Source organism: Urocitellus parryii, chromosome 5 (genome assembly GCF_045843805.1).
Source record: "Urocitellus parryii isolate mUroPar1 chromosome 5, mUroPar1.hap1, whole genome shotgun sequence".
In the NCBI taxonomy this organism is placed as follows: Eukaryota; Metazoa; Chordata; class Mammalia; order Rodentia; family Sciuridae; genus Urocitellus; species Urocitellus parryii.
The window spans coordinates 110,640,999-110,668,666 of record NC_135535.1 but is presented as its reverse complement, the minus strand read 5'-3'; the positions used below and the strand labels follow the sequence as shown (position 1 = coordinate 110,668,666).

The 27,668-nt window shown below is 50.4% G+C and overlaps 1 protein-coding gene across 6 annotated transcripts in view; it reads left to right on the top strand.

Annotated features, from left to right (window-relative positions):
* Tspan9 (tetraspanin 9) overlaps window positions 1-27,668 on the top strand; it is a 198,105-nt gene that overhangs the window by 44,358 nt on the left and 126,079 nt on the right. For 2 of the 6 annotated variants that reach the window (XM_026407252.2, XM_077798755.1), the window contains one exon: window positions 22,149-22,252. The exons of the other annotated variants lie outside the window; for them this stretch is intronic. The gene's annotated coding sequence lies outside the window, so the exon portion shown is untranslated. The remainder of the gene's footprint in view (window positions 1-22,148; window positions 22,253-27,668) is intronic. 6 annotated transcript variants of the gene reach the window in all.

Genomic DNA, 27,668 nt, shown 5'->3' with positions numbered 1-27,668 from the left:
ATGTGAAATAAGCCAGTTCCAAAAAACTAAAGGCTGAATGTTCTCTCTGATATGCAGATGCTGAGGCAAAAAAAGATGGGGAGGAGTGGAGGTTCACCAGATTGGAGTGGGGGATGGGGGTAGGGAAGGGGGAGGGGAATGGGAAAGACGGTAGAGTGAATCAGACATAACTTTCCTATGCTCGTGTATGAATACACAACCAATGAAACTCCACATCATATACAACCACAAGAATGAGAAGTTGTACTCCATGTATGCATGATATGTCAAAATCCATTCTACTATAATGTATAACTAAAAGGAACAAATAAAAAAAGAAAATAGGTTTTGGGCTGGGTTGTGGCTCAGTGGTAGAGCACTTGCCTATCATGTATGAGGCACTGGGTTCAACACTCAGCACCCCAATAAAAAAAAAAATAAATAAAGGTATTATGTCCCTCTACAACTAAAAAGATATTAAAAAAACAATAAAGAAATTAGGTTTTGGATTAGAGAGTTTCAGATCCTGGGTGATGAGGATGGTGACTTGTGAGCCTGCCTCCTGACTTCCTGGAGCCCCACTGCTGTATAAAATGGGTAGGGTGCCAAAATGAAACCTATAGTGTGTTGTAGGGATCAGATGAGCTAGTTCTTTAGCTGTGCGTCCATACTAAGGGACCAGTAGCTATCCTACTGATCTAAAAATACTTATAAGATTGTTGGAGGAGGGGTCCCTCCAGTTCCCTCTGAGCCAGGAATATGGTTCTGTGGTCATTATTTCAGGTGCCCTGAACACCCTCTCTCCTCTAGTTCAGCCAGTTGGATTCCTCAGCCTTCCTTCTGGTTCTCACCTGGTTTCTGTTGAAACTCAGTAGGGAATAATCTTTCAAAGCCCAGAGGGCCTGTTTCCCAGGTATCTTGACGGAGGCCATAGCACAAGATTGAGTACCCACGTTCTCTCAGGAAATACCTTCCTGGCTTTCTGATGAGCCAGACGCCACCCACTCCAAGGTTGCCCGGGTTACCACTCTGCGCTCTGTCCATCATTGGATGAGGCAAAGACAAAAAATGTTCAAGTCCAGCAGATCTTCACCATCACTACCAGCATATTATTTGTCTTTTAAAATTGTTTTTTATTGTTGTGGAATACACATAACACAAAATGTACCATGTTAAGTGCACTGGCCTGTGGAATTAAATGCCTTCACATCATTGTTCAGCTGTCTCTGCCATTCATCTCCAGAGCAGTTCATCTTCCTAAACCGATACTGAGTAGCATTCACAATCACTTTCATCTCCCACTTCCTTCAACTCCTTGTAACCATTTTTCCTAACTTCTGTCTCTGTGTTCGACTGTTCTAGGTACCTCATGGAAGTGGAAGCATACAATGTATCTGGCTTATTTCACTCAGCATAGTATCTTCAAGGATCACTGATGTTGTAGCAAGTGTCAGAATTTTATTTTTATTGCTAAATAATAATCCATTGTGTGTGTATACCAGTTTGTTCACCCATCTGTCCCTCTATCTGTCCATCCATCCATCCTTGGTCATCGGGTGTGTCTACCTTTTGGCTGTTGTGCACCCTCGTATTTTAGAATTAAAGTCCCACTCTTCTCCTTCCCAGCATCTCTTCAGTGCCTGACTGTGATAAAAATGATGGATGCCCATCACAACACCTGTAAGCTCACAGGTAGATTCCTGTGCATTGGGGCCATTTGTCCATTTCCCTTATCAGGTTGAAAATGTTCTGAGGCTAACAATTATGTTTAATGACTCTTTTTTAAAATTCATTTTTTAGTTGTCGTTGGACATAATACCTTTATTTTATTTATTCATTTTTTTATATGGTGCTGAGGATGGAACCCAGGGCCTTGCAGGTGCTAGGCTAGTACTCTACTGTTGAGCCACAACCCCAGCCCTGTTTAATGATTCTTTCCCAGATCCTGAGGGTCTGCTTTAGGAAGTGGTCAAGGATCTTGGTTAAAAGTGAGGGATTCTGAGGTCAGACCATGTGGCTCTGCTTCCTGATTCCATTGCATGGTCACTTAATTCTTTGACAGTTTGTCCACTTTTTTTTTTTTTTTTTTTGCTACCGGGGATTGAACTCAGAAGCACTCAACCACTGAGCCACATCCCCAGCCTTATTTTGTATTTTATTTAGAGACAGGGTTTCACTGAGTTGCTTAGCGCCTCACTTTTGCTGAGGCTGGCCTTGAACTCTCAATCCTCCTGCCTCAGCCTCCTGAGCTGCTGGGATTACAGGCGTGCGCCACGGCTCCCTGCATTTGTCCTTTTTTGAAATGGTGGTGATGGGGTTAACCCCTGGTCGGGCTGTTATGAAAAGCAAATGCGATGTTCTATGTAAGGTTTACCATAGTGTCTGATACATTACGGTCCTCAAATACCAGCTTAAGAGAAGGGTAAGACCTCTGCATCCTTTTGGAGTTTGCCTCTTGCATCCTCATCGTTCCCTAGGAAGTGGCTGGAGAATAACATCACAGGGTCTCTTGCATGAACTGGAGTTCCAAGGCTCAGAGGGGGGATGGTGGAACCAGGCAGAGCGGAGTCCTTCCCCCTGCCCACCAGTGTCCTCCTTCCTCCCTTGGGCAGAATGTGGGCCCTGAGCCTGACACTGGCCCCTCTTTGGATGGCTTTTCTGTGGCCTCTGCCTTGCATGGGCTACTGATCAGTGGCAGGCACTTGATAACGGGGTTGGGGGGGTTTGTAGGCAGCATGACGTCCCTGTGGTTCCTTCAGGGTAGTGCTAGGGGGATGCCAGAAAGCCACTTCCTTGCTGCTTCTGGAACATCCCCAGGCTGCTCCAAGTGCCACCAGCCATGTGCCCAGTGACTGGCCATACCCCACCAGCATGGGAAACCCGAGCCCCTCTTGCCCACACAGCAGCACACCCATAGGCCCTGACAGTGTTGGGCAGCAGCATGAGCGGACCGTGGTTTCTCCCTAAAACTGGTGGAGCTGCTGAAAACAGAAGCTCCCCTATTTATTTTTCTCTGTTTAACAGAAAGTTCCCAAATATTTACCAGAGACTCTCACATTTTCTTCCTAGCATCAGCTTCTAGCTTCGGCTTCCTGGCCACAGCGAGGCCGGGGAAGGATTCTGTTGCTTGGGGCCGATTATCTGCTCTGCAGAGACCTCCAGTGACGGAACACAGAGGGCAGGAGCCAGGCAGAGGGAGCCAGGGCCTCACCCTGAAAGTCTGGTGACTGAATCAGGTGACGGCATTTCTGGAGACTGGTACTCAGGACTGGCAGAGTGGACACTTCCTAGCTGCGTGACCTTGAACAGACCTTTTAACCTCTTGCAGCTTCAGCATCCTGATTGGGAAGATGGGGTTAATAATAGCCTGCCCCCCAGAGATGTGAGGACTCAGTGAGATAATCTATGTAAAATGCTTAGCAGAGCGTCTGGCACACTGAGAACGCTCTAAAAATGGACGCTCCTTCTATTTTTATTGGCAAACTTTATTTCTGCTGTTCCTAGCCTTCTATTCCTTTACACCTTTTCTTTTTTTTCTTTCCTGGTAACCTTGATGCCTTTAGGATCCCAGTACCCTTGAATCACTTCCTGTTCTCCTCTATGAAGCCCAGACGTGGGGAAGGGTCTCAGAGTACAGGCACATCACAGTTCGGGGGTCACACCTTCAAGGTCATCTGGGCCAATCCCTGTCTGAGACTTGTCCTTTCTGAGTAGCTCTCTGCGGGACCCCACCCCCATGCCTGTCTACCTGCTAAGGCAGTCTGCTCCACTTTGGGGTGAGGGAGGAACTGAATATTTCTGGAACCCCTTTTATGTGCCAGGAGCTGCTAGGCACACCCATCATCTCATCTTTCGCCTCAGTAGGCCTTCAATGTTGATGGTGTTATTCCAGTTTTCAGAGAGGAGGACACTGAGGCACTGCAAGACCCAGTAGGTGGCCAAGGGTCTCCTGCAAGCCTGTGAGAACTGGACCTGGTGAGCTCCGTCTCTCCGACCCCCCACCCCAGTGTCTGGTTTGAGGATAGCCATAGCTGGGAGCTACAGCTCGGTGCACAGATTTGAATCTCAGCCTCTCCACTGACCAGATACTGTGGGCTCCTTACCTCCCTGAGCTAAGCCTCAGGTTTTCCACCTGAAAATGAAAGTGCTACTTGCACCCACACATGAGTTTGTTGTGATGTTCAGAGAAAATGCTGGATGCTCTAAACCCTCGGGGGCAGTGCCTGCATGTGGCCACGCGTGAGGAAGTCGGCCATGGTGTGACCATGTTCTTGAGTTTGCCTTCTGGGAGGCTCTAGAACAAGCTCCAGAACAAGCCCTGGCCTCTGACCCAGTGGATGGCCTGACCAGGTGTCATGCCTCTCCTGAAGTCCTCTTCATTTTTAAAGACTTTTTATTGTGATAACAATACATATACATAAAATGTACCATTGTAACCATTTTAAATGTTCAGTCTAGAGGCATTAAGTGATTCACTGTGTTGTAAAACCATCACCACTACTTAGCTCCACAATATTCCCCAATAGAAACTGTGCCCCTTAGTTATCATCCCGAAGCCCCCCACCCCAACCACTGACATCCACTAATTTGCTGTCAGTATGTGAATTTGCTTTCTCTGGATGCTTCATACATACAATCATACCATATGTGACCTTTTGTATTTGGCTTATTTCATTTAGGATATATCTTCTATTCATCCATGTTGTAGCATGGAACAGTACTTCCTTTTTATGGCCAAGTAATATTCCATCACGTATATGTTCAACATTTTATCTATTTATCTGTTGATGGACTTTGACTATTATGAATAGAGCTGTTGTGAACACTCCAATACAAGGTTCTTGTTTGGACACCTGTTTTCTGTTCTGTTGGGTATATAGCTAGGAGTGGATTGCTGGATGGTCTGGTAATTCTATGTTTTACATGTTGAGGAAGAGCCAGACTTCTCTCCAGCAGCAGGGCCATTTTTCATTTCCACCAGCAATGTGTGCAGGTTCCAGTTTCTCCACCTCCTTGCCAACACTTGTTATTTCCCATGAAACACACACACACACACACACACACTCACACACACACTCACACACACCTGGCTGTCCTAGGTGTGAAGTGGCATCTCATTAGGGCTTGACTTGCATTTCCTGATGGCTGATGGCGCTGAGCCTCCTCCTTCAGCTTTGACATTCCACATTCTCTTGGCCCTGTTCTAAACTTTTTCCACCACTCTATTCAAATTTCTCAAAACGGGGCTCCATTTGTCTAGATTCTGTTTAAAATGCCCAGATTGCTGGGCAGGCCTCCAGCGAGGCTGGGTCCAGCCTGGTGTGGGGCCTCCCCTTCCCTGGTTCTAGAAAGCTGCTTTTCCCCATCCAGTCTGGCAGGCGCCTCCGTGCCCACCTCTGTGGGAGCTCTTCACACTCAGATTCTCCCCCCGCGCGGCTGTGGCCCTCAGCCTTGCCTTCCCTGCCTGGTCTGTGCCGTCTCCTTCCACGCTGTTCAGGTGACAAGGTGCCTCCCTGCAGGCTGGCACGAACCCTCTTCCTCATCTTGGGGGCCTGAACCCCCCGCCCTTCTGCAGGATCCTGTGGAGGCCTGATAGGAACCTGCTTCCCAGCACCCTGTTCCCTCCAAGGGTGACTAGAAGCCATCGTTCTGTGTCTCTCGGGTGGGTTTATGGTTTCAGACCTATTTCTGACTGGAATCAAAGCCGGTCCCTCAGTGAAGGAATTCCAGGCATGACTGAGCAGATGGAAGAGGTATTTTGGGGGGCTGAGAGTTCGTCCCTGTGTTCCAGAAACCACTTTACCATCTGCCTCCGTACCGAGCCCCACCCACCCTGCAGAAAGCCAAGGCCTCCTCTCCTCCAGGCCTCTGTCCTGGAGACCTAGCCCACAGGCACCTTCCTACAGGGGCAGGGTTCGGATGTCTGTGTGAATGCTGGGTTTATTTTAAACAGTGACCCAACTATTGTATGAAAACGTATTTGCTGTAAGAAAATCAAATGACATGAAAGAACTAGAGTAAAAGGTAGGAGTCCCTATTCCCACCCATCTCCCACCCCCTAGTGTCCTTCCCAGGGGAGATTACAGGTAGAATTTAGTGTGGATTCTGGGTCCTTCCAGAACTTCCAGACCTTTTCTTTCCAATTATTCTTTTTAAAATTTTTACTTTTCTCATTGCCAAAACTCCAAAATAAATGATACCATCCGATGGATCATCTCAAACAAAATGAGTTCAGGTTGCCCTAAAATGACGCTGCATAAGTGGACAGCATTGGCTTTTCCCACTCGGGTGGCTGATTAACTGTGGCGTACAGTCTTGAGTAAGGGGCGGCTCAGGAACCTCAAGTGGGGTGGGTGGAGGTGTCCACGGATCAGGTGCCATGAAGTTAGATGGGTGAAGGGAGGAGAGGGAATGGCAATGGCGATCACACACCATGGCACAAGGGTAAGAGCCAGAGGCTGCCCAGGGGCAACACCTACGTGACACTGGCGTTGTAACTCCTGGCAAGTTCAGGGCTGGAACCTGCCTGGGTTTTGGTTTCCTCAGTTGCAGGTAGGCTCAGCTCCTGGGTCTGTCAGGAGGGGCGGATCCTTGGAACAGCACCTAGAAGGCGTAATGTGAGGGATGGCCGCCCTGATCTTGCTGGGCCTCAGCCTCTGGGCAGGTCACAGGCCCTTGGCCTTTCTCGTTGGCCTCCCTCTGCAGGCTGTGACTAGAAACAGCTAAACAAGTCACATTGCTAAAAATAGCAGTCTCCCCCCGCCCCCAGCATGTGTGCTCAGTGTTTTTCTTTTTCAAAATATTTTAAATTGCAGATGGACACAATACCTTTAATTAATTCATTTGTTTGTTTTATGTGGTGCTAGGATCTAACCCAGTGCCTCACATAGTCAAGTGCTCTGCCACTGAGCCACAACCCCAGCCGCTCAGTGCAGTTTTTATTATTGAATGAATGAGTGCTGAGTTGAGACTTTGTACCCTCTCAAGACGAGTGTATTATGGGAACAACTGTACCGTTAGCTGTCATCAGTCATGGACACTTTAGTTTGAATTAAGTGATGATCCTTCATGTACAAACATGGACATTTTTAGGTTTGAAGAGGGAAAAAACTTGCCTTGCATGTGACATGGCCAGCTGGGGCCAGCCAAGGCTGGACCCCGGGTCTCCTGTTTCCGCCTATCCTGCCAATTGGACAGGAAAACCAGCCTCGTTTCTGTGAGACCTGCTTGCTTCTGCTCCGAGTTGCCTTGTTGTGATGGAAGGTCACCTGGTTCCCAAGGCCCACAGGTGAGCCGGCCGACAGATGGGCCTTCTGGAAGGACTGAGGGAGGCCCAAGGACAGTGGCATGGTAAATGACTGTTTAGGGCCCTGCAGCTTCCAGAACAGGAGGTGGGAAGCATTTGAGGCTCTGAGGCCCTGCTTGGTGTGGCCTGTGGAGCCAGCCGCTCAGCTCGTTTATGTGACCACAAACTAAGAGCTGGTCTGGTGGAAAAGATGGACATAAAATCAAGTGATGACGGCCCAGGGTGGAAAGTGAGGGAGGGTGGTGCAGTGTGGAGAGGCAGCAGTGTTTGCCCAGGCAAACCGTCCATGTCGAGAAGGGAGGAAGGAGCAGCATGAGGTCAAGCAGGGCAACCGGAGGCTGCAGACCATTGCACCACCGCAATGTGAACTGTGCTCCCCAGATCCCTGGGAGGGTAGCCCATAGGCCTTTGGTTTTTGTTACCTTTTGCACCATTTTATCCTCCTGATACTCAAGGTTCTGCCTGGTTGTGCGCAGCCCGTGGTCCAGAGACCTTGCTGACCGTCTTCAGCTTGTTGCCTGCTCTTATGTGTGCCTGCCACTAGATGGCAGCAGGCAACCTACCAGTTTCTTTGGAATATTGGGTTTTCGTCCAGTCAAGCCCTTGCTCTGGGTGGATCATCCGTCACTTGGCTGGCCCAGGGACTCCAATTCCACTCTCACTGGGTCCAGCATGGGTAGGAGCTGGGGTGAAGCCGGGCCAGCCCTCTGAGAGCTGAATCTGAATCTCCTTCAGTACTCTTGGGAAGTGGCCCCAGTATACTGTGCCAGGCTGCAAGGTGGCCCTTCAGGACCCTTCCATGTGGCCTAGACTCTTTTTAACAGCTCCCTCTGTCAGGCAAGTGTTTATCACCAGGCCTTGGCTGGGTTTCCCATGTGGCAAAGGGACCAGAAGCTGAGACCCAGTGTCTCTGAGGAAAGTGGGATTATTCCCCCAGGTGCCCCCAGCTTGGTGGCCTGTGGTGATATTGATGGGCATGGTGATGAAGGGACAGCAGTCTGTGACAAGGACATGCTCCTCATCAAAAATGATACCTAATGATAGCAAACTCTTACAGAGCACTGCGTGACACCGACTCCGGACTCTAAGCCTCCCAACAGCTTCCAGGTGTAGTGTCTTATCCTGTTGTGCACAGCTGGTCCTGGATGAGCAGGGCCTTGAATCCAGACAGGTGGGCACCAGAGGCCGGTGATGAGTCACGTGCCTCTCATCAGGGTCATTCTCAAGCCCTTGTATGTCATTCCTGCTCACTCAGTTCTTCCTCAACTTTGGGGGTCTTACTGAGTCATCCCAGCAGCCCTGTGTCAGGTACTGGAGTATCTCCCCTTTACCGATGAGGAACTTGAGGCTCAGAGAGTTAAGGATGTGTCCAGCATTTCAAAGACAGGATGATAAACATGGTGACTGGAATGAAGAGGTGTCAACCTGCTGCTGCCCCCGTTTCTGAGCACCTCACCATTGTGTACCACAAGCTGGAGACTGGGGTGGGGGAAGGTCAGCTGGGACTTACTCCTGGTGTGGGACTAGAGAAGCGGCCCACACTGCTCTGTGGAGCTACCAGGTCCATCAATCTCCTTCCACTGGCCAGTTGCACCATGAAGGCATTGAGCATAGGAGGGCTGGCGTGGTGGGCACCGAGTTGGCCTCTTGAGCTTGTATTGGGCTTATCTGAGTCAGGCAGGCTTTGGCTGGCACTCCCTTGCCCTCTTCCTTCAGGAAGGCTGCTGTGGTTAGGGCCTGTGTCTTATTTGCCTGTTTCTGCAAGGTCCTGTAGCTTCCAAGGCTACTTATTGGTAGTGGGCATAGTTCTGGGCTCTCCTTCATCCTTTTTCCCTCTCCAAGACGGGCCTTCTTGGGGGCCTGCTCCTCTGCCCCACCTCCACTCTATCTGGGCTGCAGACTCAGGGCCCTGTGTGGGCATGGCAGCTTCATCAGATCTCGGTCAGTTGGGGGAGGAGTCCATGGGAAGCTGGGCCCTGGCCTTGCCTACTTGTCCCTGGGTCCTGCTCCCTGGGTCATCCCAGGTCTTCATTCCCCTCTCACTGGAAGACCCCAGCTATCTGCCTCTGGAGCTCAAGTCCTTGTCCTGACCTCCCGACTATCCCAGGACCCTGCCCGCTGCTTTCCGCCTCCCACCTGGCTTCACATCCTCCAAGTTTAATTGTAGACATTGATGCCTCTCACATGCTCTGCTCTGGGCACCCCACAACCATGCCAGGCCTGTGTTTGGGCCCTAAGGTAGCGCTAAGCCCTGGTTACTGGTTCAAAGGCTTCTGCTTTCCAGCCAGACAGCAGGCTCCACTCCATCCCAGGCTCCAACATCCTGCCTGGCCTGTCTTCTCCACCCCGCCCCCAGCTCCAGCTGCAGCTTCCCCGTCGTGCTCTGGCAGTAGGCTTGCTGGGGGTGGGGGCGGGGGCTCCTCTCCCCTTGGCCTCTCCTCTCTATTACATCAGCTTATAGCCAAATACCCCTGGGGTCTGGTAAGGGAGGGCTTTTTATTAATTTCTTTTTTCAAGGGAAATAATTCCACCTCTTGTCACACGGATTTCTGCATTTGGCTCTTTAGGGGGCTCAACTTCCTTCCCTCATCTTTCTCAGCCTCCTTGATTCTCAAGAGATGGAGCAGTGTGGTTTCCTTGGCCAGGGCCTACAGGCCCCGGACTCTGAAGAAGGTGGTATGGGGCAGGAGAGCACAGAGCTGGCAGTCAGGTATCTGAGTCTGGCTGTCCCACTCACTGGCTTTGTGACCTTGAGGCTGGTCCTTCCCCTCCTTGGGCCTCACCTCTCCTCTCAGCAGCCTGGTGCTGCATCTGTCATCTGTGGATGGATGGTAGGTGGCAGTGCCTAGTGGCTTTTACTCTGGTTTGGAGGACTCTGACCTCTGGCCTCATGGTGTGATTACCCATCTGTCCCCTGCCCAAGCGTCTGGCCCTCTGCTGGGGCTGGGTCTGGCAGGAGGCTGGGAAGCCGGCCTACCTGTTAGGAGTGAGGAAGCCCCTCAGTGCCGAGCAGGCGGGAGAGCGTGCCTGGAGGGCTGGAAGCTTTGAGGGGCAGGCCATGCCGAGAAGGAGAGTGCCCTTTGTCTCCTGCTGGCTCACAAATGTTAGAGGAAGGAGCTCAGCTGGGCCAATGTGTCAGGTGGAAGAGGCCCCAGCACCCTGCTCTGCCCCTCCTGCCTGCTCTAGCCAAGCAGACCTCTTCTTGTGCCTTCCCCTCCCCTGTTTCTTCTTTTCCTTCCTCTTCCTCCTTCTTCCTTTGCTTCACTTTCTCTCCATCCCTCTCACCATGCCCTTTCCTGGTCTAGAGCCACCTGCCCTGCAGGCTGGGTAGGTCCTCCTCCACTCTCCTCTGGGGAGCCAGGAATCGGCTCTCTGCTCCCCAGCTCAGAGCCTAGGGCTCCAGGGTGTAGAGGGCCCGAGGAGGGGGTACCTCAGTCTACACAGCGTGCTGCTTAGCACTGGCCGGCCCCCTGCCCAGGGCCCACATCTGGCCGGAGGGCTCAGTTTTCCTTGCTGCAAATTGCCTCCTGCTGCCCCTTGGCATCCGCTCAGGTTTCAGCTTCTGGGGCCTTTTTCTTTGGGGGTGGGGTGTGGATCTAGGGAAGGCCCTGCTTGCTGTTCTCTGCCTTCGTCTGTCTGAGGCTGAGGAGAGGAATCTTTGGCAGTGTTTTTAGTGATCCTTCCGCCCAAGTCTTGGGTGAGCTGTGGTTTTTAGCAGGTGGCTGAGCAGGAACCAGCTTTAATTAGATTTTCTCCTTTTCTGTTCACACCTCCTCCCTCCCCTCCTTTCCTCACCTCCTCAGAGGCCAGCCTTACTGTGCCTATGTCCCCTTACTGTGCAGCAGGAGGGACTTTGCTCCCAGGGACCTGGCTCTTAGGGTGGGATAGCTTAGAGATGGTGGGGTTGTCTAGCTTGACCCACCTCCTGCCCTTCCTTGGTATGGCCCTTGACCTGGTAATCAGCCTGGGATTCCTTCAGCCCCATGCAGCCCCTCAGGTTTTTTGCTCCCTTCACTGCTGGTGAGTCTCCAGTCCCTGCAGCTGACCCACCGAGGGCTCGGGCTGTAGCACCCACATCATCCCACCCACATCATCCCATGCAGTGACCATAGGGTCCTCTGGCTGGTCGCTTGCTGTAGAATTTGTTTGCAGCACTGTAGCTCTTGGTCACCCATGTTCCTGGGAAAGCCTTACATGGCGGGCATCTCAGAGCAGCCACCAGGATGGCCTGGAGTGGGGTTATCGAGGCTAGAGGTACTCCAGGGGTGGTGTGGACCAGGCTTGATCTGCAGCAAGGTGAGTCCAAAAATGGAGAGTGAGCATTTAGAAGTGGTCCTGGCAGTTGACATGTCATGGCATTTGAGGTCGTTGGGTGTTGCCTAGGACAGCTTCTGGGAGTCTTAGAATTTGATTGCTGGAACCAAGGAAATTCTGTTGTTGTTTTTTTTTTTCCCCCTGAAACTTATTGACAGAGTACAGGTCAATGTGGGTGTTGTTAAAGATCTCAAGAAGAGTCAGGTGTGGTGTAAAACATCGCTGTCCTACACTGCAGGGCCAGGAAAAATGGGAAATAAAAAGCCTGACATCTGCCTCAGATGGGCTGGCAAGTACTGCCCTTGGCATTCCCAGCGTGAAGAAAGGTCCCTGAAAGGAAACTGAGGCTTTCAAATGGAGAGCGGGAGGGATTTTAGATTGGCATGGGATGTTGGATGTTGAAGGCTCCAGGAGAGTTTAGGCTTTGTTGGGGGAATTTGAAGGAGGAAGATCTGTAGTTTGCTATCGGAAGTTAAAGCGTGGCCAGGAGTTTGTGGTGGGAGGACATAGGGGTGTTTGGGGGTTAGGTGTTGGAGACCCGGGGGCAAGGTTTATGGGGGGCAAATGCACGAAGCAGCTCTGAGGTCCTGTGGGTGAAAGCAAAAGGACATACTGACTTCCTGGGAAAGGACCATTGGAAATTTGGAGGTCAAAGAGAAATTTGGGGTTTTATTTGGAAGATTTGAGGGAAATTTGGATGCGTTTGGAGGAAGGACCAATGGAGTTTCAGGGTTTAGTGGGGGATGCCAAAAAGAAGCTGTGGGGAATGACTGTGTCCACTGGTGGGTTCACAGTGGAGCCCAAAGGGGACTTTGGGTTCCTGTGCAAGAGGCCAGAGGGGAGCCATGGGATTCGCTTGATGAGGATCAAGGGCTTTAGGGGTCCTGGCCAAAGGGGAGGTCTGAGTTTTGTATCACCCAAGGTGACTGAAGGGTCCAGTCTCTATCAGCTGTCAAATATCCTGTGTCATGAGGAAGTTCAAAAAGAACTCTCACCCCGTCCACTTAAAACTTGCTTCTGGATGCCAAAGCCTTCCCCTCCCGGCTTCCCCAGCCCTCTCGACTAAGTGCAGTTGTGCCCGAGCTGTAGGCACACAGGTGTCCTGACTCACAGACTGCAGCCCGGCCCTTCTCAGGGTGGCTTCAGATGGCTCTTCCAGCCCATTCCCCTTGTTCCTCAACACGGCTGTGATGGATGTCTGCCTGCCTCTGCGGCTTGCTGTGATGATGCTCCTCATCTCGGTGCCTGCCTCCCTTCCTCCTGTCCCTGCCACTGAGTCCCACACATCTTTCCAGGGCCGGCAGGAGTCCTCCCTCACAGTAGTACCTGTGGCGTTTGACCTGGTCCTCATTCACCCTGGGCTTGTGATGATGATTGCCCCGCCTTCCTGTTGAGACCTGATGTTTCAGTGTGCAGTTGTCTCTCCAACTAGACTGTTAGTACCCCAGAAGTGGGGTCCAGATATCTTATTGCTGGGGCAACATTGGCCCTGTGGCCCAGAGGCTTCCCTCTGGGGTGGGGCTGCCCATCCTTAGCTCCACCCCAGCCCACACCCACCCTGCTCTCTTGGCTGCCCTTGCCTTTCCTCTGGGCAGCAATAGCATCACAGCCACCTGAGGTTTAAATACAAGGGCCCCTTCCTGTGCTGCTCAATAGGAGACCTGTGACAGTCAGCCACTTGGGAGAACTTGGAATTTCTGTCCTTGGAACCAATAGGTGTCTACATTTTCCACCAGGTCCCAAAGCCCACTTTCTCCATCTGCCTCTTTCTCACCTGGCCAGCAGGTGAATAGCAAGATTTGGTGCGGGTGGATGCTCCTAGGCCTCCTGTGTGATAGGCACATTTGTACCGACCAGGAGACAAAGGCACTGAGCCCCTAAGGCCCTTGCCAGCTTCACACACTCACACCTGAGGACCGATTATCGCTCCGCCCTGCTGCTGCTCAGTGAGGCCCACCCTGGAGCCTGCTGCCTGCCCTGCTCCATGACCACAGCTTTATTCATCCAGAGGGCTCCTACCGGGGGCTTCCCTCTTGGCACTGAGGAGCTTTTCTCTGGCTGGCCCCCAGCCTCCCTCTCTTGAAGCCTCGTGGGTTCAGGCTGGTGTCCTTTGTGCGGGCTGCCCCCTCCCCTGCTTCTCCTTCCACCCTTTTCTGAGAGGGGCTGAAGCCATTCCCAGGCTGGTCCTAGATGTGGGGAAAGGGCTGGGGATGAAAGGTGATATAGAAATGCAAGGCGGTGATTATTTATTTGACAGGGACAGCTGCCTGTGGTAAAGAATGTAATCTAGTAATCCTTTTGTGAAAATCAGATCCGCAGCTCAGCATGCTGCCTAAACAGCAAAAGGGCATTTTTCCTCCCTCTTTTTGCCTCCCCCACCCCCACCCCACCCACCATGCTCTCTTACAAACTTACATGGCTGCACATGTGGCCCTGGAAGCATGTCTGTGTGTGTGGCATACACAGGTGTTCATGCATTCTGTGTCCTGGTACATATCCATGTGGGCAGCATGCACATGTGAACACATCTGTGCCCTGGTAGCATGTCTATATGTGCAGGCTGTATGCATGTGTATGCTCATTCTGTGCCCTGGTAGCAATGTCTACACTTGTGTGTACACTTATATACACATGCATACATGTTCTCTTGCTTTGTTTGGTTGTTGGTAACTTACTAGGTATACATAGTATTACATTGTGGAAACCAAGAATAACATCAGTATATTATTATTAACTAAGTTACAACCTTTATTTGGATTCACTTCTTTTCTGCCTAATGTTCTTTCTGTACCAGGATCCTGCACTGCATTTAGACGTCATGTTTCCTTAGGCCCCTGTAGCATGTCAGTTCTTGGTTTTTCCTTGTCTTTCCTGACCTTGACAGTATTGAAGGTTACTGTCAGTTACTTTTCAGATGGTGCCTCACTTTGGGTTTGTCTGGTGTCTCTTCATGATTAGACTGAGGCTGTTCCGTAGCTGTGATGCTGGGTCCTCCTTATTATCCCATATCACATTCATTCCTCAGGTGCTCCCGGACTCCCTCCACAGCGTGACTTTGTGTGGCAGCCCAGGTGTCCTTTGGTGGAAGGCATGTTGGCTCACTGCTGGTTCAGTGAGGTCCTCAGTAGGCCACACTTGCCCTGTGCTTGGGGCCCTCAGTGTCTTGCAGTCACCTTTAGGCTCTTGCAATCAGCCCTCTCTAAGCCTGGCTCTTGGCTCTGCTGTGGTGGCTTCTATGGGCCAGTCCAGGTGCCCTTGCTCTGCCCTGTTCATTTGCAGTGCTCTCACTCAGGAAATGGCCTTTTTATGTCAACAGTGTTAATGCACCAACTTGATTGGTGAGAGGCCCTGTCCTATAGGAAGGCGCTTCACTGGGATGGTTATGGATTTTCTCCTTCTTTTTTACCTGGTGGCAAAGGAACACTTGTCTCAACACAACCCGCACTGCCTTTGGGGCGGAGGATTCTCAGCTGTGTAGGGGGATACTGAGACCTTGAAAAAGAGAGAGCTACATGCTCACGGCCCTGATTCCTAGTAGCACATGCACAGCGAGGGCGGGCAGGGCAGGGACCAGGTGTCCGTAGTGTCCCAGCAATGCTCTCCGCCAGAATCATCCTGTCCTGCTCTTTCCTCATTTCTCTGTCCAGATGGCTGGGGGAAGGCATGGCTGGCATCAGCCAAGGTGATGTATGACCACCTGGGGCTCAGAGCAGAAAGGGCCCAGACCATTAGGGTGTCAGGCTGGGAAATAGGAAATTAAAGGCCTAGTGCCACAGCCAGCAGAACCTCCCCCTGGTGCAATGTTCTGAGATCACCTGCAGTGGGCTTCATTAACATGGGCACAGGGGAGGGAAGGCCTCTTGGCAGGCGGAAGAGACAGATGGGCTGCAGGCTCTGGCCGGCCTTGAGAGCAGGCCATGGGGCACTCGGGCTTGGCGGTGGTCTTTCGGTATTAAGCTCCTTTAGACACAGGCATGAGAAACTTTTCTCCACTTTGATGCTGTGCATGCCCAACCAAGCCCACTCTCTTCTTGGACTCAGTCTCATCATCTGTAAAAGTGGGAAGATTGCCACCAGAAAAACTTCCAGTTCTCTGTTGCCCAGACCCAGCCTACATTTACAGCTTGTGATGATTAGGAGTTGCAACTGATGTCCAAGGGGGCAGACAGGGCCCCAGGGTGCTGGGCAAGGTGCTGGGGCCAATAGGAGGAGGACTGCTTTTTCTGGACTTCTCCCCAAGAAGGCCTTCAGGGAGCTGAGGTCAGGAAAACCCTGTGTATATGGTGGTCTCTGAAAAAGTAGAAAAGGGGACTTTTCTTTCCCCCTAGTTCCTTGATGTTGTGTTTTGCATTCTGTCTATCATCTGTCTTCCACCCTTCATCTTTCCTTACAGAAATTTATTGAGCACCTACTGTGTTAGGAACACCACTGTGAACAAGACAGCATCTTTGCTTTCATGGTGCCTAAGGAAGACAGGCATTAGACAAACAATTGCACAAAGAATTAATTACACCTGAAGTAATTAAGTTCAGATGTCTCTGTGCTCTTCCTTGATCTTACTTTTTGGTTCTCTCTTCTGTTTTGTTTTTCCTCCCTCCTTGTTCTTTACCTGCTGTGTCCCATGGACTTTCTTCACCAGAAATGCAAAATGCCCTCGGTCTTGATCCTCCTACTTCTGGGTTTTTGGAGGGTCCCAGGGGTCTCCAGTGACCATGCCTGGTCTTCCTTCATATCTTATCAGAGGACACTGTGGCCTCTGAGGGGTGTAAATGTCAGAGCCAAGTGTTTCTGAATTTGCATCAGAATGTGATACTGATTTACACAAGTCACCTGTCTTGAGCTTAGTCTTGTCTGGACAGTGGGTTTAACCACATCTACCTTGTGGCATTTTTTGGACATCAAATAGGAAAATGTAAGTGAACCTTGAATGTAGTAGGTGCTTCATTAAACCCAGTTTTCTCTCCCTTTTGCTTCTTCCTTCCCTTCTGCCTGAGTTTGTGGCTAGGTATTTCCATCTGGGCTGGAAGCAGGGGAGGCCTGGCCCTCTGAAGGTCCTATTGTAGCCTGAGACTCAGGTGGGGCATGGGGGTGTTTCGGGGCGGCAGCCGGGTAGCAGGGCTCCCTGTCCCGGGATAAGGTGCAGACCTTGAGCTAGAAAGGGCCAGGAGTCTGCCAAGGGCTGGAGAGAATGACAGGCGTCCCATGCATCCCAAAAATGAAGTGTGATGTGACAGCTGCCTGGTACATCCTGCTGGGTGTCGGGGCCAGGGAGACCCCCATGGAAGGGTGTGGTTGGTGAGCCTACAGGAACCTGAATCCTGGTGGTGTCTTCCTCTTTCAGGGTGGTGACCACTCCTTTCCTCTCTGTCCCCTTTGGGTTCATTGTGGGCCCCTAGGGCCTGATCTGTCCCTACAGAGAGCATCTGTTGGCTCAGTGCCTTGACACCCACTGCTCTCTGTTCTGCACCCTACCGTGTGGTCATCATTAGCCACACGTGGCTACCGAGCATTTGAAGGGTGGCTAGTGCACCTGAGGAGTTTTTAAATTTTGTTTATCTTTGATTAATACAAACTTAAGTGTAAATGGTCACCTACTGATAGTGGCTGCCATGTTGGACAGTACCCTTCTGGACCATAGTTTTTACCGGCAGTGTCGCCACACTCCAGGGGGCCACTTTTGGCGTGAGGTGTGATGTGACTGATTTGTTCTTAGTGAGGAATTGCTGAGCTGTATTCATTGTTGTACGTGTATGTGGGGAGGCAGGTCACGGCTGCCCTTGAGAGGCACATCTAGGCACGCTTGGGGGTGGAGTGCAGGGTCTGCGTGGCCGAGGAGGAGGGGTAAAGTGTGAGGGCCTCATTTATCTGGGAGGCGCTGCAGAACCAGGAAGGCATTTTGAGCAGCAATTCCCTTCAGAGAGAAGAAATGAAGGGCACACGTCCCAGCGTTACTGGCTCAGAGGCAGAGTGGATTTTAGAGGGGAGGAACCTGTGAGGCCCTCTAGTCCAGCCAGTCATTTTGCAAATGAGGAAACTGAGGTCCGGCATGTGGTGGATGTCTGTCATGGACCAGGATATTGTCCCTATACTTCTAAAACCTGTCCTGTAAAGCAAATTTTGCAGACCAAGAAACTGGAAATCAAAGCCATACAGCTTTTTAGTAGAACCAGGATTTGGTCCCCAATCTGTCATGAGTCACAGCTTGATTTGCGACAAAGCCATACCCATGGATGTTCAGTAGCACCTGCACTGTTGGGGTGTTGTACTGCTTCCCACATTCTTGGGTGGAGGGGTCAGGATCCTGGCCTTCTTCCTCCAAGGCATGGGGGTGGCTGGCAGTGGTGAGGCCTGAATTCCCATGTGGGTGGGGGCTGTGGTGTGGATGGGTACAGAATGGGGGCTGCTGCTGCGGTGCCTTCCATACTGGTGAGTGAGTGGCCCTGCTATTTGTGGAATCCAGAGACACCTGCCTGCCTGTGGAGGACCAGGAGGGACAGAGGAACAAGGTCAAAGTGGAGCTGAGTGCTTACATTCCATCCTTAAAGAGTCGTGTGTGGAGGAGACTGTGTCTCTCTCCTTACGCTCCAGCTCTGGCTGGGACTCTGCCCGAGTGGGGGAAGGGCCCTCCCTCTGTCCAGCTGTTGTCCACCTCCAACCCCCTCCCCACTGCTGCAGCTGTCCCGGCTCCATCAATCTCATCCAACACTGGGTGGAAGGAGGGGGATGAGGAGAAGAGGGGCCTCGGGTGTGTCTGGCTGGGGTAACTTTAGCTCCTGCCTTCGAAGGAGCTGTCTCCGGTGGCTGAGGGAGGGGGCTCAGGGTGATGTCTTCCCCCTGGCTCTTGGGGAAGTTGTGGGGTCTGGGGGGCTCGGCTTCAGCCTCTGAGCATGTGTCTGTGTTGGAGAGTTACTTTTGATTGAAAAGAATAGGAATGGTTAAACTCTCCCTTCATCACCAGCTGACTCTACTCCTGGACTTGGCTCGGCTCAGCGTTGCTGTAATTTCCATGAATGAATAAATGAGCAGCCCCTCGCCTATCTCCAGGATGTGGCGATGGGCAAGGCTGGAGAGGAAGAGTCTCTGTTCCTTCTGGCCTGCTGGCTTGACATCTCAGTGGGGGTCAGACTTGGGTGTGTGAGCTGCAAAGGACCTGTGTGTTCTGCTCCAGCCTCCCTGGGGTGGAGAGATGCCAACCCTGGTGTTGGCATCATCTAGCCAAATGCGTACCTAGCCTTTTCTTTCTTTTCTACTGAAACCCACTGGAGTCCTTGAAGGTTTTAATGAATTGCCCTCTTCAAGAGCTCAAGGGTGAGATGAAAAGAGGGACCTCTTTGCTGGCCAGGTCTCAGTTTGCCTGCTCTCAGAAGAAGAGGAACATTGCCATCTGTCTCATTCCAATAGGTAGCGGTGGGTGGGTGTCACAGCCTAAGAAGTTACTTGAGCCCTTTATATAAAAGACCATAGGAGAGAATCACTTATTTTGTTTTTGTTTCTTAGCTTCATCCAGTCCCACTGCAGGACTGAGGGAGTGTTAGCCAAGTAATAGACATCAGTGATTCCAGACCTGGCTCTGAGTTGGAGACATCTGGGAAGCTTTTTTAATAATTCAGACTCCTGGGCCCCCATCCCAGATCTTCTGAGTCTTAAAATCTGGGAATGGGGGCAGAAATCTGCATTTTGAAAAGTTTTGCTGGTGATTTTAATGCAGAGTTGGGCTGGGAAGGTCCAGCTCTCCCACTTGTGGGAAGTCTCCCAGTGAACAGATCTTCAGAAGGTACTTTTTTGGAAGCACGCCTTCCTGTGAGGAGCTTTTGTCCACTCATTCATGGATTCAGCGGTCATTCACGCAGTCAACCAGCTGTTTAATGAATGTGGTGTGCTAGACATGGCTCTGGACAGAGGGGTACAGGCTGAAGGAGACAGAGAAGAACACCTACTATTAGGTGTTAGAATGTACTGTTGGAATTCTACTATTAGAATGTAGCACAAAAAGTGGGGTGTTGGAGAGGCTCACTGGGGCTCTTATGTTTATCTGGGGTTCAGAGAATGTCTCAGACTCCCCGGTCATCTCAGTCCCTCTGAGTTGGGTAGGGGCTTACTTACCCCAGAAAGGGACCTCAGTAAGTACCTCAAGCATCCCCTGATCCTTACACAAGGGGCAGCTGATGCCCGGAGAGATGAAGCAACTTGACTTGAGCCCTTGGTGAGCTAGTATTTGTTGTTGGTCGCTGTGTTGTTTTGAGGGGGACTGGAATGAGGAGGATACACTTTGGAAAAACTGATGACAAACCTCAAATGGAGCATGGGGTATCTGGACTCTGGAGGTGTAACCAAGGTTGGGGGACTCCCTGATTCTCAGGTGTCTTGTCTACCACATGAGGTTAATATACCTGTGTTGCTGCTGGTTCTTAAAATTACAGCCGTCCTGTGCTTGGCCCATGCTAGGTGCTCAGTCAGCACTGATTTTCCTTCTCCACCATTTTATTTTTATTTTTTTTTGGAGAAGAGTGTGTTTTGGGGATGTCTCAGTCTTTCAGAGCCCTCCTTCTAGCTGGGGGTTACCTTAGCCAATTCCCACTTATGGGCTGTGCCAAGTTCCAGGCACTGCAGGAGAAAGGCTGCGTGCTGCCCCTTCCTTACCCCAGGCTGTCCTGGCCTTGGGGATCCAGCCCCCTCCTGTGCCTTTTAACTCAATACTCCCTGCACGGCTCCATGCAAATTGCTGGAGCACTCAGAATGCCTGATTTCTCAGTAAGGCTCCTCCATCCAAGCCTTTGTCCTTCCGCTTGACATTAAACTCTGTCAACATTTTTTCCCAATGAAGTTCTTCCTCCCTGTGCACAGTCTCCAGTCTCCAGCCGGCTTCTCTAGCCAGGGACACAATTGGATTGCAATTGCTAGCACTTCCTGGAGATCAGGTCCCCGAAGAGCTATAAAAATCCAGGAGTGTTTCTGGCCACCTCTCCATGTGGTTTGTAGCATTCTGTCACACGCTTATGGAACATGGGAGTGTGTGTACGGTTACACGTGTGCGTATGTGTGTGTTGTGTGTGTGCACGTGTGTGCCTGCCTGCGAGTATTTGGTTTTGACGGAGGCCCTCCTATTGCATTACCTATGTCACTAGTTTCTGGCTGCCAGTGTGAATTTATTAAGTGGATTTTCTGATTCCAGGCTCCGGAGGGCTCCCCCCACTGTATGTAATCGGGCATGGAGCCCATCCTAGGGTGGATTTGGGTAATGACTGGGCTGCATTCCTGCCATTCTTTTCTCACAGGAAAAAGTGCCTGGAAATAACCCTGGGGTGGAGATTGCTTACAGGAGGATGGGCCTCCTGCCTGCCACCGGCCTTCCCATTTGGTCCCTCTTGGCCCCTCTAGCCCTTCCTTACCACCTCCCCTCATGGCAGGTGCCACCAGTTGGGTGGCCCCAGGGCTGCACATGTCCTTATGGTTTCCTGACCTGATTGGCTTGGTTGCCTTCTTGCCACCCTTACTTGTTGGGCGGGTGCCTTCCTTTCCTGGGGACTCTTCCGCAAATCCATGTATGTAACACAGTAGGGCAGCAATGAATGAAATTTCTCTCTCCTTGCTTTCCTCCTTCCTTCCTTTTTCTTTTTGCTTAAGCTAAACCAGTCTTTGGAATTGAAAATGAAAAAGCCTAGCCATCAAGTCTAAGTACATTTCCCTGCAAATAGGAGGCTTGCTGGATTTGGGGTGTGATTTGGCCGCTTGGCTCAGACAGCTCTCTGTGGAGGTGTTTTCCTTCTCTAGCTCTCATCCCCTGGGGAGTTCATAGCAGGAAATCTCTCCCTGGGGAGTCTGATCATATTGGAAACTGGAGGTAGTAGGAAAGTTTCTCTGTCTTCCCAGGCGCCAGCTCTCAGTCACAGTTTACATTAAAGCAGCTGCCACTTCACAGCCCCCAGTGTCCAGTCACCCAGGAGGCCACTGTGGGGTCAGGTCTTCTGGGTGTCCACATGACCCCAACACCCGGGCTCCACCAAGGGGCTGGCCTGAAGCCATGGTGGACTGGGATTTGGAAGGTCCAGGGATGGTCCTTCTATCCTTTGGAGCCTCTCCCTCCAGTTTCTAAGGCCCCAGCAATGTCCATGATGAAATGTGTATTAAAATGAATGAGTAAAAGACAGTCTTGGGGGCTCCCAGGGGGCAGGTTATGACATTATTGTGTCACAAGGTGACCCTATCATTCTCAGCGGTCTTTCCTCCTCATACTGACTGTATCAAAAGATCTGGAGTCCTGGCTCAGTGGTAGAGTGCTCGCCTAGCATTTGTGAGGCACTGGGTTTGATCCTCAGCACTACATAAAAATAAATAAGATAAAGGTACTGTGTCCACCTAAAAAAGACCAGCACTCTGGGACCAACGGTGTAAATGACAGAGCTGCAGAGGGTCCCATACATTGATGGGTGGGGAACCAGGACCACGTGATGTCGGTGCTCGTCGGGAAACGCTGAGCTTTCTTCCCTAGGGGTGGGTGGGGTGCAGGGGGTACCATCTTTGAATGCTCTGCAAACTCCCATGTCTGCAGATTGGCTGGTGACACTTCTACCTTGTACCTGACCCGGTCACACAAGGCCCTCAGTGAGGAAGCAGCTCCCACCAAGCCATCATCGCTGCCTGCTCTTGGATTGTGTGAGTTTATTTCAGGGTCACCAGTGGCCCCTCATTTTAACAGAGTGCAATTGTGTGAATAATGCTGTATAATAAGAACACAAATCAAAAAAAAAATAAGGGGGAAAAGACCTCACAACTGTCATTGCGACAAATCAACTTTCCATTTTCCAAAATGCCATGGGTCTGTGTTTACTGGCAAACATAATTTTTACATTGTTGTAGTCATAATGTAGGTAGGATTTTGCATTCTGTTTGTTTTATTTAATATTCTACCTCAAGCTACATAATCATCAAAATTAGACTTTTAAATGACTACCTAGGAATCATTGAGTATTTATCAGTTTTCCTACTAGTTTGTTCACAGTTTTAACTTACTTAAATAATAATTGCAGGAAACTGCATTAATATACATTGATGATTATACTAATATATATTTGCATGTGTCTATGTACGTGTGTCTGTCTCTCTCTTTCTCCCTACCCCCGCCCACCCCCCCCAGTCTTTGTGCTCTTTTCTTAGGGCAATTAAAGAAGCCAGGCATTCTTTCATTCTTTCCTAGAGTAATGGGAGATCTCATTATGGGTTGTTAAATACCAGCCGGAAGTCAGGTGCCTGAGAGCAGCCCCGGATTTAGACCAGATCATGGTCCCGTCTGTCCTTACAAACTGCCCTTGAGTCAGTCTGGTGGCAGAGGCCCCATTTTAAAGGCCAGTAACTGCATTTTTGCTGTGACTCTGACTTTGAAGCCTGCTGGCCTAGGTGCCTCTACTGAGGGTACCTTGTTTCACTCATTCAGTAATTTCCAAGGGCACCCCCCCCCATTTCTGACCCCACTCAGAGCAAGAGAAAGTGGTCTAGAGGTCACCCATTCTCACTTTGTAGTCTGAAATGACCATAGCTCATCCATTCAGTGATAGTCAGCTTGAGGCAAGGCTCCAAACTCCAATGAGGGGTAGGGGACAGGGTGGTGGGGTCGGAGAGAAATTGAAGAGCAGGAGCCCCCTCTGACAGCTCCTGCTATTCAAGTCCATCTGACTGTCACCACACCAAAATGTGTCCTGGAATTGCCAGAACTTCTCTTTCTCTTTCTTCTTCTTCCCCCCACCCTCTATGTCCTGTTGTTGTTTTGCAGCAGAATGCTCAGCGTAGAACATAATTGCAAATATTTGGCTATGCAAAAGAAGAGCTAATGCTTAAGTACAAATGGAAGACATGATTCTTTTGTTTTAAATAAATACTTAAATGCAACTCAGGTCCTGTAAGCATCTGGACTCCAGGTCTGAGTAGCAGAAACTGCCTCCACTGTGGACTTTCAATGATGTTAGGATCCCTCTTGTAATCAGTACATGGAATCAGGGTGGTGGAACGTGATCACAATGAGCCCATTTTCTAGAACCTTCCTCCGCCCTCTACAGATGTAAGCTGGCTGGAATTTCTTGAGGGTTAGTGGACTGTCACAGTTGAGTGTTCTACATGAGTCTTTTTGTTCCCAGAGTCTTTCATTTTTTTCAAGTGAAGTTTGAATTTCTGATTTTTAGCTGTTGGCAAAAAATTAAGAAAAAATTAAAGCATGGTGTAGCACAAACAAAATGTGTCTGTGGGCTGGATTTGGTCTGGGGATGCCAGTTTGTGACCCCTGCTTTGTGTATTAAGGGCAAGATATCATGCTGGGCACTTTGAGGGATACAGGGATCATAAAATTAATAAAAATCGTGGGGGGTAGGGGAAGTGATCTGCATGCAGAATTAAAATACAAAGTACCATTTGGTCAGTGACACTGGTGAGACACAAGATAGGCTGCTCCGAAAGTGCCTGGGCAGCGATAATTGATCTGCTCTGCACTTAGCGGATTGGGAGGCTTCTCCTTTCTGGATGTTGGAGCTAAGTGAGACACATTATGAAGTTGTTATTCTCCATGTACTTTTCTAATCACAGTGATGAGATGGGGTGTCTGTGTCTGTCTGGCAGAATGAGTCCATACCTGGCTTTCCTAGTGCCTCTGAGCAGAGTAGCTTGACTGAGAGGCGGTATGAGCCATAGAGTTGGAACTGGGAAGATTGGATTAGGTGGGTGCTGAGTAAATTTCGTTTCCTCTGTTTTCCCATCTGCACCATGAGGGAATTGTCCCCCTTGGGCAGTTAGCAAGTATTTATTGCAGGCACTCTGGAGGCAGAGTTGCCAGGCTCCCCTCCTTTCCCCCCTCTCCTAGAGCTGCGGGGAAGATGAAGGGGTGTCTGTCTGATGGGCTTTGAACTTCTCAGGAAGGAGAAGGGACTTGAAAACTCTGCCTTGCTCCTTGGTCTCCCCAGATGACAGCCATGACGTACGAGGCGAGTGATACTTAAGAAATACGGCTCTTGAGGGAAATAAACACCCCATGTTATTTATTATTTATTAAAAAAACAAAGCTTTTCTCAGCTGGGAGGTTTCAGATCACTGACAATGTCAGGTCCAATTTCCCTCCATTAATAACAGGTCTGCCTCCTCCCTGCTTGTGTCAGCAGCCTCAGGATGCGTGTCTTAGGTACCTCTGCCATTTGATGGCTCCTCGAGAGGAAGGGAAAGTGGAATTGAAGGATGGAGGGTTGTGTGGCACAGGGCAGAGATCTGCTTGTGAATAGCCATCCAGAAAGGCTGCCTGCTCAGTGCAGGACCCTGCACCAGAGTCCTTCCCTGCCTTTGCTCACAAAATCCCCTCCAGACCAGGAGGGTGAGGGGCCTGAGGCAGGAGCCAGGGCTCAAGAGTGAGGGTGCTAATGGGGATGGATGTCCACATTTTCCTGGTGGTACTGCAACCAAGGGTTCCTGGGCTTGGCTTCTAAGAGTCAAATGGAATCCGGGGACCTCAAGCATTCTTGGCAATGACTGGAGGAAGCAACTGTGGGCCCAGGAGTGAAGGTGGAGTAGTGGAGGAAAAGGACCCTGGGTAAGGGACCCAGTGGAGGTGAGGTCTAGCCCATTTGAGGGCCACCACCTTATGGCCTCGAGGCACTGCAGCATTGACGAGGACAGTACCCTTGTAGTACTGAGTGTGATTCTCCCCTCTGAGCCTCGTAGCAAGCAGGTAGGGGAGAGCAGAGCAGGTCTTATTTCCACTTAGTTCAAGTATGAGTGGTGTCATTTAAGAACATGGGTTCTGCTGAAACAGATCTGGGTTCAAGGTTAGCCTTATGACCTTGACTCACCTATTTAACCTCTGAACCCCAGTTTCCCCATGTGTAAAATGGGGAGACAACCACCTCTTAGTGTGTTTGTAAAGCACAAAAACCTACAGTGGTCCTTAGCACACCAGACACTGAATGACCGACCACAGCTGTGTGTGTTGTCAGTGCAGACTAAGGAAATGAGAGGTCACATGTCTTGCCCAAGGTCATGAGGGGACTGGCCTGGACTTGAGTCAAGCTCCCCGATTTCTTAGACATGTTCTCCTCTTCTCTGTGTGCACTGGGCCCGCTCCTTCCCCCTGATCAGATGTACGCTGGGCAGACATTGGCAGGCAGGGACTACCACCGTCCAGGATGCATTTACGACTGAATTGTAAGTTATGGGCTGCATCCCTGCCTCAGATATGATTATAGGGTGCTGTCGGAGCAGCACACCTGATAAAAATGAAGTGTGAGAAGGAACCAGAGCTTTTGTTCACTGAGCAACTCCATTGTGTCTTTCTTCCCTTCCTACCCCTCCCTTTATCTACAAAGAAAAAGAAAAGGAAAGATGAAGGGCTGTCAGCACGAGATCACAACACGGGCTCCAAGAGTTGGCTGCCTTTCAGTTCCAGGCACAGAGTTCCCTTTTCTTCCTTTCCTCAACTAAGCCTAATTGAGATAAATCTAAGCAAGCCCCTAGAAGCGGAGCTTCCCGCTTTCTGGACTCCCATTGGAGCAGGTCTCTGTGTTAACATTCTCCTTGTCCTGTGAATGCATCATAGGAGAACTGTTGAAGTGGAATCCCACTGTCACTGCTGTGGGCGGAGCCACCTTTCCCTAGCACGCCTCTGCTCAGGTCACTCTCCTGCTCCTGAACCTTCAGTGGCTCCCTGTTGCTCATCTGTAGGCCATGCTTCTAAGTGTAGCATGCAAGGCTCCCCAGAGTTTGACCCCAGCCTGCCTTTGCTTTGTTATCCCCCACTGTGTCTTGTAGAAAGCATATGCTTCCACTGTACCGGCCAACTTGCTATTTCCTGAACAGATCTGGAAATTACCTGCCTTTGTGCTTTTGGTCACATGGCCCCTTTTGCTTGGAAAGCCCTCATCCTGGTGGCATTCAGCCCATTCTGCAGGGATTAGCTGAAGTGCCAACTCTTCTGAAAAACCACATCTTGCAGAGGAACGTGCTCCTACTTTGCCTGGCACATGACAGATATGGAATTAGAGTTGAATGTGCTCACGGACCCTCCACTTGTCACTGCGCAGGTCTCTTCCAGGGCCTCCGCAGAGCCTTGCTGTCTGCACCCCCTGCCCCCAAGCCATGGAGCGCATGGGAACTTTGATTGCACATGATCTAAGTTTTTAGGCATTTTTCTCTTTAAGTTTAAAGTTTTCTTATGTTTCCTATCATTGTCTGTTCTGTTCCTGGGCCCCAGAGGTAAGGCAGCAGGAGAGTGTAGAAGAAAGAGCCCAGACAAGTGGCAGTTCTGCCTTCTGCCCTCAGCCTGCCTCTGACCAGCTGTGACCTTGAGCATGCAGCTCCTTTTCCTGGGCCTCAGTCCCCACCTGTGAGATGAGGGTCTGGGCTAGCTGATCTCTAGGATTTGTGGATGAGGTGTTTTTTTTTTTTTTTTTTTAAACAAAGTTAGTGTTATTTTATTTGGTCTTTTATTTTGTTCATTTGTATGTGGTGCCGAGAATCGAACCCAGTGCCTCACACGTGCTTGGCAAGTGTTCTACCACTGAGCCACAACCCCAGCCCTGAGATGAGATTTTTAAGAACAGTTTTACTGACTGTTCACCACAGATTCATATGTCGAAATCCTAATTGCACATATCTCAGACTGTGGCTGTATTGGAAATAGAGTCTTTAGAGGAGTAATTAAGGTCATGAGGGTGGGCTGTCATCTGATGAGACTAGTGTCCCTACAAGAACAGATCAGGACCCACACACAGAAGGACCATGTGAAGACCAAGGGAGGGTACAGCTGTCTAAACTGTCTACAAACCAAGACAGGGAGGAACTGGCCTTGCTCACACCTTGACCTTGTACTCCTTGCCTTCAGAATCAGGAGAAAATAAATTTCTGTAGTTTAAGCAACTCAGTGTGTGACACTTTGATAAGGCAGCCCCAACAAACGGACTTTAGTATGTTTAGGGTTATGTAACTCTTACCCTATTCTATCTTTGAACATTTTTATCACCCCCAAAAGAAACCTGATATGCATTCTCAGTCATTCCCTATTTCCCTCCAACCCTCACCCCACTCGCAACCTTGGGCAACACTC